Here is a 10,808-nt window from a genome sequence, read left to right on the forward strand (position 1 = left end):
TTTGATATGAGAAAGTAATCTTGTGTTAGACAATAGTCATAAATCTGCTACTAGCGTAAAGGTTCATTTAGCAAATCAAAAGTAATCCAGTCAAATGTTTACCGAGAAAGTTGACTGGGTTTCCTTGATTAAAATGCGAATAATTAAGACCTTCGGAAATAATAATTTTAAAACATTAGCAACAACAACTCGGCCGCTAAATGATAATCGTTTATAAAAATCACTATTACTGTGTCTATATATTTAGCAAAAAAATAATTCTTATTCGTGCTGTATTCTGTATTATGGTCATGTCAGTTTAAAATCATGGATGAGCTTGATGGGAATGATTTCCCTGCCAATTAATGTTGTACCACTAACCAGTGACGTCCAGCTTCTAAACATCAATGAAAGAGAAAACAGGTTTCTTTATTTAAAAACTGAACTTCATCATGGACGTAGGAGACCTTAAAGGAAGCCCATAACTCGGAAGTAATCGATTTTTGTTTCGTGATTGTATATTTTGCTGACACAAGGAATCACAATAACGGCAAACATTACTACGGCCTCATGACGTTGATTGACCTGTTCAACAACAATCCGAAAGAAATTCACAGTAATAATGTAATTCACCGAAATAGAGGGACTGATGAGATTTTAGTGCATGGTTGGGAAAAAATACGTTTACGGTTAGTAAAGAAGTAAACATATGTTTAACGAATTGTTTTAAAGGAAAGCTTCCTAACTACATACGTTATTATTAGAAAGCTATATTCTGTAGGGATATGTTGCTGAACCGTAACAAAGTAGTCGTTATTTCTTTCTTTGTCTGCGTTTTGGTGTGAGAGTGGGGAAAACGGTATGGAAACAAAGGAAATTCCCCCCTAAGAATTTTTATATTTCTTTTTTTGTTCTGATTTGAAGATATGATAACATGTCATTACGGTTTCAGTTTATGTTTGGCTCTGCTTCTAGGACATCACTAAGACTTACGAATTTTTTTAATTTTTTAACATTTTTTTGTAAATAAATAGTTACATATATTAGATAGCATAGAGATTCTGTTTCTGAAATGTCACCAAAATTTAAAAAATTTTATTTTGGTAATTTTCCCTGAACTAAAAAAGTGAAGTCTATATATACCAATTTAATTTAATATGTATTAAAAATTTGTTCAAAAGACCGCAAGGAACGCATTTTCACGCCAATTTTACATAGGTAAACTGATACGATAAATAGAGTTTTTACAACTTTCAGTCAATTTTTTTTTTTTTTTTTAAATATAAATATGTATCGCATTTTTATTCAGTGTGCTAAAGTCCGTGGCTTGCGAATAAATAGCTCCTACATAGACTTCCCTGTTAAACATTTTTACCCCAATGTCACTTAAATGCAAAATTGTTTTACCACAATTGTTTTTAGCCCGTTTCCTTCAAACATCTATTTCAAATATAAGACAATTATACTTTTATTCAGCTCGCTAAGATATACTTACTGGTTTAAATCATTAACAGAGACCAAGTGGTACTTTGCGTAGAAAAAACTTTTCGATCGTGGTATTTTTTCTAAAAACTACTCAAAAAAGCAGTCTAAAAAGTAGCTCAAAACACATTTTAACTTCACTGTAACTTGAGCGAGACAAACCCTCAAATGGGTTTTCACCAATTTCACACCAAAATATAGCGCCAGTAGGAGTCAAGTTGTTCCTCGACAACCAGTTTTCACGGTAGCAGTTTTGTGCCATTATATTCTTGAAAAACTTTCATGGTTTGCGGTTTTTCGATGGCGACTGCTATTACTATTAACATAAGCACCATAAAGATCACAAATTTCCAGAGGCATTTAGGTTTGTTGGGCGTACTCTATAGTCCTCTGCCAACAATCGTCAAAAAATAGTTTATTGATTAAGCAAGCTCCTTTGAATGCCGCAAGGTAGATACCTTCATGCGTTTTAGTAAATCGGACAATATAAATTTGGGTATGAAGTAATAATTTCAAATAGCAGATTTCTTCCAACGTGGATTTAATTTGTAGAGACACGAAAGCTTTTTTTTGCTAATAGGGTCGAAAATTTGGAACTTCTAGGCCCATTTTCCTTTTGCTTTTTGTTATTAGCCTAGTTATAGAGATAAGGTCCATTGGCGTAGAGTAGTGTTTTCGCGAATTCACTATGATTACAAAGAGCAATGAATGCCATAATATTGTTAGTTTTTCTATATTTCCTGGTAGTTGTATAGAAGTACTTTTTGAAAAACATACTGTTCTTGCGATAGACGTAAATGTAATCGTTCAACGGGAAGATATCGATCATGGATCCAAAAGTTTTACATTTCGACAATTGTTTGATATGATCCTATGTACCGATTGCGGTACTGTTCGATTTTATCTACTTTACAATATTTTTTGTATTTTCTCTTAAATGCATTTTAGTAATGTCACGTATCAATTTGTGAGCATATTTCCATGTTGAGGTGGGAATTCAAAGTGTTCGGAAGCTGTGTTGTATGAAACAATTCATCGCGATGTAGTTTCATTATCTTGATGCTATCCGACCTTTTTGTAACTAGAAAAAACCTCTTCTCTGGAAAACATCCCTTGTATATAGGATGTGCGCTTTCGCCGTATACTTTCGGTGTATGGCTTGGGTGCCTATCTCAGCACGGATTATCTTTCATGCAGGGGAAGCAGGCTGTCTGATATGAACTATGAGCTATATGTCTCAATTCTAATTGATTAAATTCCGGATCTGCATTTAGAATTAGGATTTAAGCTTGCACATATAAATTGTAGTTTGGTGTCTCCGTGAAACCGCAGCACAATGTAACCGTGCACCAGTTCTTTTTTTTTTTATCCTCCTTGGTAGCCGTTGCCGAATTTGTTCATATGGTATTTAAAAAAAAGGTTTTTCATTAGCTAAAAGCTGAACCTGATCTATCCTCTAGTGTTTAGCTCTTATTAAAGTGACTTACGGTTTCTATTCAAAGCGCATTTTTCGTTACCATCAAGAACAGTGACAAATTTCCATACGTGTAAATGTTCATCATGATGTCCTATAGAAATTTTGCTATATGCCTAGGTTTTCCCTTGAGTGAAGATGAAACCATGATATATTTATGAACACTTGCGAAATTACTTTCTTAATGTACATGAAGAAAAAGCAGGGTTATTGTACTGGAGAAGTAACTTGACTAATAGGTTAGCAGTTGGTCGTATGCAAAGAGAATTTCCAAATAGGAATGTGTTATATGTAATACTAGAATATATATATTGTTCTGTCATGATGATGTTACAGTTGAAATTAGTCATTGCCGTGCAAGTAGTCATCACTTGTTTGAAAGTAGCATGGGGTTCCTTTTTTTATTTCGCTTTTTTTCTTGACAAACTTGTATGATTTACCCGCATATATTTCCTAAAGAACTGTTTATGATTTAACGATACGTAGTTGCAGCTTAATCTTTTAGCTATTATAGGAAATAAAAAACATACACAGTCACTTGAATGTTCACCACAGAACGCGTGATTGTTCAGCCAAACCATGTATAATGTGTTCGGTACATCGGCTTGTGAAAACTATATATAAAAATAAAAAATATGGACAGGTTTGGTCGACAAATATAACTACATGTTATAAAGCTGCTACAAGGGAAAAGAGAGAAAACCAGCTGAACACTTTATTTGTAGACACCCATTTACTCAACCTGATACAGCTTGATACATATGCTTATACATATACAACAAAATGTCAGGCATTCATTTCCAGTAGTTTAACTGTAGCATCTCTCAGATTCGAGGTCGGCGTTGTTAGCAACGTACCATAATGTAACCTCGTTGAATTATTTTTTCTTGTCGTTGAACCTTACTCAAAACTGTGCAGTTAACGTTCATTTATGCTATGTTTCTACAAATATCGACTATAACCAGAACGACAAATCATGTTTAGGGACGGAAAATGAGCCTCAAAATTGCTCTTGCGGATTGGTTAGTTATTAAGCCATAGGAAGCAAAGTTTATTTTTGACTTAGTCTTTGCAAAGACGGGGGCTCACTTCCATGCAGAAGAAAGTTTCTTATGTCGATTGAGCTGAGCCCCTTCTTGAAGAGTGGAGTTCTGAGCCACTCTTCGAATAGTGTTATTGTAATTCTCTTTTGCTATTCTAGCTCTAGCAAGGAAACCAGCGTAGATCACTGTGCGCGCCTAATTAATTGAGTGTAGTCGCTACGTAGTGCTACCTAAGTAAAGTTTCTGGTGTAAGTTTTTTAGTGTTCTTTGCAAGTGAGAGCAACGCGCTATAGATTGCAAATATTTGCATTATTGTGGAATTAGTTTCGTTGGAATTAGTTGGGACGAACTATGCAAATACTTTTTTTGTGCTTTGAAAGCGATGCGCACAATAGGGTACTCGTAGTATTACAACCTATGTGAACTGCCCTCAGATTATCAAGAAATTACCACTTCGCACCTCATAATACCATATTTCGCCTTGTATTCTATGGGAAGAATACGAGACTGTAGACAACTGTATAAAAACAATACTGGAGTATATTTTGGGGACTATACGTGCAAGCACGTAACTGATAATCTACAATTTCAATGCAGAACACTAGCATACACGTGAACTAAGATGTCATCGACGCCAATTTCTTAGACTTGAATGTCGTTTATGAGGAAATATGCAGTTATGTTTACTCTCACCTCTATTTATCATAAATATGGAAAGCCATAGTATACACCAAAACCACAAATAGGAACATGATTATACTGTAAATCATGTTAGATACAGTTCAATGTGCAATATGACACCGTACACTTCTAAGCAGTCGAGTATGCCCTCGGAGATCAAACATAAAACAATACCACCTCTTACATTCATACTCGAATCCAATGTGGCCTCATCGTAAGTAGTTCTGTAGAGATACTACGCGATGCTAAAATCGGAATTATGTCTACTTAAACTTCTAACCCAAATCCGAAGCATGGTTTACCAGAAAAGCTAATGCCATTCGCTAGCTAATCGAATCTTTATAACCATAAATTTCAACTAAAAAAATTGCAACAGGACTCTATTGACATTAAGGTATCATTGGCCGATTTCAAACTAAGCAATCACATAATAACCCAGAGAATGATTGCAACGCGTACAAACGGCACTGTATATTAGTGGCATAGCGATTAAAACTCATGGATTCTATCAGGCGATCGGTGCATTCGACAGCTTCCCTCAGTTCAACTAAAGAACGATCGCCATACATCTCCAAACGTTTACTCTTTCAGTCACTATTAGACGTTATCCATTTTATAGAAAATGGTTTTTAATATTATATTTTTATTATTATTTCCATAGAGAAAAACATACCTTAGTAATATATAATAATAATAATAATACAGCATTGTATTTGAGTAAAAAATGTATTTTTTGATTAAGCAATCATTGCACGCTATAATTTTTTAGAAAAAAACTAACTGACAATAATATTTATTATGATAGACGACAGAATTTTTTTTACCTGTATATATGCCTATAAAGGTATTGATCCTACTATTTATCTAGTAGGTTGAAGTGATTTTTTCACTATGGTAAATAGCAGAGATATGACACACACATATAGACTGGGTTTTTTGTGGCATTTTCATTTCATTTTTACTGAAGGTGATGCACAATCCTAATCGAGAGAACAGGTAAACGCATTGACGAAACTACCGAAAATTGAACGTTATTACTTTATACAAGAGGTAAGTCATGATGTCAAGTATAGAGTGAGCATTTCCGATAATGTAGGCACTAATTTAGCTATTTAGCAAAGTAACGATAGAATGAATGATTTTCCTTTTCATTTTTCCTGAGACTTGTTTTGCGCATCACAATATGGTGAATGTCGGAATCCTCATATTGGTCTGCAGATACTTTGTCTTTGTAAGTATATTTGCGGTCTATCACAAATACATATTTTTGTGGTTTGACTTGTGAATGAAAGCCATGATGTACAATGATTCCGTATTTTTTTTATTCATGCAAGATTTTCGTTCAAAATAGTCCAAAATAAATGAGGGCTTGAGTATAATATATAGCCACTATATGTGTATTGTATTGTATATGTAAAGACAATTGCTGTGCATTCATTCCTTGTTCTCGCAAGTCAACGACAAAACTAATCCAATTTTTTTCATTTTGATGACAGCGGCGGGGTAGATAGTAATTTGGACGCTGTGGTAGGTCGACTAAGGAGTTGGGCGGAATTTTCGGAGTTGGTGTTCGGTGGTGTCCGATCGAGGACGTAAGTTAAAACATTTGAGAGGCTGGGTGAGGCTACGTGATCGACCAACTAAATGATACAAAAAGCGCAACATCTACGAGGGCATGCTGAGTGTGGTTCGAATAGCGTGTATGGAAATTAACTATATGGCATGGAGCTTCAATAAGTAGCTATACGATTGTTTCTTTCCGAAGAAGCTTGGTCACTGGAGCATTTTTGCATTTAAGAAGAAATCCAAGAAAGTCACGACCAGTCCTGCGATGATTAGCGGAAGTTTGGTCAAAAGAATTATCCAAGCGTAGACAAAACCATACGCCGACATATAATGTGCTATTTTGGGCAGAAGTAAAGAGGGGATAAACTGTTGTGAGTGTACATGAAGCCACGTAAGTCTCTTTTCATTAATCCCTTGACAACAGATTTATCGCTAGAAGAAAGTATAAGATTTCTTGGGCAGAGTGAACGGCCGCAACCGCTCCGTGATAACCGGCCTCGTAGTTCACAACTAATGAAACACAATGTGACTCATAATGGTGAGAAACGTACTTGTGTGGGTCGATTACTGCGAATTCGTTCATACGTGGCAAGACACTTACGATGGTGCCTGAGGTTGTGCCACACACTATTTAACTTTTGAAAATAATAGAATCTTGCCCGAGACGAGCGTGAGTCAAAACCTCTGTACGCCGGCAGGACAAGCATGTTCCGATAGTAACAAAAATGATCGTATTTAACTTGACGTCTCTGGTTATATAAATGCTCTATAAAGCTCTCTGTCAACGACAAAGTTAAGCCAGTTCGCTTCAACAGTTACAGGTCCTTTTAGTTCTACATGTTAAAGGTAACTACCCGTCTGATGGAATGCACCATGGAGCATTTAGGTATTTTGTAGTTTAAATTTAGGTATAAGCGCATGACTATTTCGAAAACCAAGTAAAGGTTTACAGGCACGTACAACATCGTGGACTTCACATCACTATGCTGACCAAAAGCCTGGTAGACAGACAAGGATTGAAAAACCGCTAGCAGAAAAAATAGAGCGCGGCACAGGTTTTCGATGCTCTAATGCTGTTATTTTTCTCCAAATAAAAAAATCTTTACTGAGAGTTCAATATTTTCTTCGCGCGGCTGGAGCAAAATATAGACAGGAAGGGCAAGAGGACCAGGAGAGAACTCCAATATTCATGCAAATGCGCAAGTTAAGTCTCTTGGAAAGCGAAATCGACACGGGTTTAGGTTCAACATGGAGAAGCACACGCTTGAATACTGATGGAATGAAGAGACCGTTAAAGCAAGGAGATCATGCGTCAGACGTCAAAAAAGTGGAGCGAAATCGAAGGACAAAAGAAAGTCGAAGAAGATCCGCATTCACATGCAAAAATCTCTAAGAACTAGTTTCATTGTGACGTGTGGAGAGAACTTAATAAAACGGTACGAAATGGTGGCTGGGGTCTTCCGCACAGGATCGTTACTGAAAAAGTTACGACTTTCACTAAGAGGGACCCCAAGTCCGGACGGAATATCGGATGGAGTGATCGACCCTCTTTTAAAGACTGATTCATGACTTTTCATTCAGCAAATGAATGTTTTCCAGTGATATATTAAAGGGCAAGCATCCTTCTCATCTGAATTTTCTTTAAATTATAATTTTAATTGTAATTTAATTAGTAAGAACTGGGAAACTTTGAAGATGCACTTACGAAAAAAGGTGTATCACAGTTTATCTTCCGTGTGTCGTCATTATAACTGGGCATTATATAAGTGGTAACCGCCAAAAAAGAAAACGTTTTGCAGGACGCTGCCAATAACTCCTTGGGAAAGAGTAGCAGTGGATGTATCACGTTAACCCACAGTTGACGCCTAACATTGGTCGAAAGGATGGGACAAAAATTGTAATAGCGGGGAAATTAACCTTAGGAGTAGTAGTGGGTGGAACACAATCACCATCTGCAATTGACACTCAAAACAGGCCGAAAAAAATTTGTAATGGCGGGAAAACTATTTTATGATTATCTTCGACACCCCGACTTGCGTGAAATGTTTTGGCTAAAGTACAATGGGTTGCTTTGAACCTGACTGGCATCTTGCCTAGCAGACGCACGCTTCTAGTTTTGGTTGTGAAATCAACAGCTCTATATGCTTCACCTATTTGGGGAGACACGGCCTTGCAGTTGACGAAGAAGAGAGACACAAGAAAAACTGTATGTGGGAGCTGGCGATCAAGCTGAGCTGAGCATATACATATATGACACAGTATAGTCTCGACAGAAGTGTTCCTGGGCCAAATCAAAAAAGTGAGGCTTTCCAGCGGACAAAAGGTGTTTGCTACTCTTGGACAATAATATGAACCAGGCCATGGTCATGGCCAAGGCCAAGACCACCATTAAAGTGTGGAGGAACGAAAATGGAACGAGATCGGGGGGGGGGGGGGGGGGATGACCTATAGAAGCTGAATTAAAAGGCTGACACTAAACATTCGAATGTGCCTGGGAGTGGAAGAAGAGCTAATGTATGGTGCGACACAGCTATTAACAGCAATTCCAAATCGGAGGGGCAGTCGAAATACATAGACGTCGTCTGTGACAGCGGTAAGGAGTACAATATGGGAAATATTATATATACAGTACGCCACTAGTGATATCTACATTGTTACAGGTGGAAATGTCACTTGCGTTTTTGAGAAGGAAATGTCAGGAGGAGAAATTGGTGGTCTTGAGTGCAGAATGGGACACGTAAATTGTCGAATTGGATATTGCCTTCTAGATACTATAGTCAATCTTCCTCTAGACGCTCTGTGTCAAATGTGTGGGATTCTAGGTTGAAATTTGTTTTTAAAACATTTTAACGTAACTAAGAAATTATGACAGACCGGGTATCCGCGGGCTAGTTATAAAAATGGATCTAAATATGATTTGCGTGTGTCGAATTCACGCCGCAAGAATGGGACTGTAGATATTAATAATACCTGAAAATAGATATCGGTCTAGTGACAGAAACATGGTTTTCATGAAAACAGGTAAATTTAGCTAGGTTGACAAAGTGGCAGAACATTGCATAGTGGAGCAGTTGTTACGTTGAGAAAACATAGAATGCCGTGTTCCGACGTTGATTCAAGATACTTTTCGCCCGAAGTCGGTGCTTATAGCACTACACTCTCACTAGGATTAATCTCTACTTTTAGCCTGCAAATATAACTATAGGTTTATAGACCCTATGCTGACACTAACCGGAAGAATTAAGAACAATGAAAAAGATATGACTAATAATTACTAATACTAGCAGTTATTTCGGTTGTTTCAAATGTGTCTCGCATCGATTAGGATGCGATGGACATAGGAAGTACAGAAGACGGCAAGGAAACAGTATTCCTAACGTCGATCATGAACTAGTAGTATTTATGGATTCTACTATATGTACTGCAAACATGACATCTTTTTTTTTACATCGCCTTATTGCTTATCACTATTACATATTGACGGCTTGTCGGATGTCGAAGTGCTTTTCAATCCGATCTGCAAAAATTCTGCATCTCCGGACTTATACACAACGGAAGTAACATAATCTCAAAGGCTCGACTATGCAAAAATGAATTATCCTGCAATAGAATCTAATCCAGACCGAACGAACTGGGGCTGTTTTTAACGACTGCGAGAATGTGGACGACATGTACGAAGACCAATGCTAACTATTTCGTCAGCTAATTTATGTACACGTGCCGCGCAAGCAAAAAATATGAACGTCGATTAACGGATAGCTCACTATTAGTGAACATAATATCTCAGTTACATTATCTCAAGAAAAAGAATGTAATCAGCATAAGGTAGCGGGCCTACAAATTAATGATGCGATCAGAAGACAATGAGTATTTTGGGAAGCAATGACCTGAAAGCGATTCGTAATTAATTTCGTTAACGACTAATTGAGCAAAATGAACTGAAAAGGAGACAACGGATAATATTGAAAAAAAAAAAGACAAATACTCAGCGCTTACTTGAAATCGTATTTTCAGGCAATCTATCGGAAGTGTTTAAACTCCAGATATAATTCGAACAAGCATAGCATTCTTAATACAAAAAAAGATTGTAGATTACACTTGCTAATCACAAACTGTATCTGTCACTATAATGTCACTAACTGCCATAGCCTGTAAACCGTTATAAAGCTTCAATTATGCGGCCATATACAAGAACGCTAATGAGCAAGAATTGAGACTTGGCGCTAAGCTCGCTTGCAAACCAAGACAAAGCACCGATCTGCAGCTGTAAGACGCAATTCGAACAGGCGCAGGTCATCAACATGCCCTAGTGTTTCGGCATAACCGTTCGAACGAGTCACACCTTCTCATGATGCCTACCCACTTCGATGACGGTGATGGCTTGGGGAATCTGAAGCCGTCTTAGCGCCCGCGTCTTCCGTATAAGGGTTAATGAAAAATATTTAGATACCGCCACATCCACCTCAAGGTACAATTCTGGAATCCCTCACGTGTATTTTGTACATGAATTCAACAATGTACATGTGTGGCCCATCGATATTAAGTTATATGCAGTAATAAAGTTATATGCAAGTGATGCTGAG

Source organism: Varroa destructor, unplaced genomic scaffold, assembly GCF_002443255.2.
Source record: "Varroa destructor unplaced genomic scaffold, Vdes_3.0 BEIS01000004.1, whole genome shotgun sequence".
NCBI lineage: Eukaryota > Metazoa > Arthropoda > Arachnida > Mesostigmata > Varroidae > Varroa > Varroa destructor.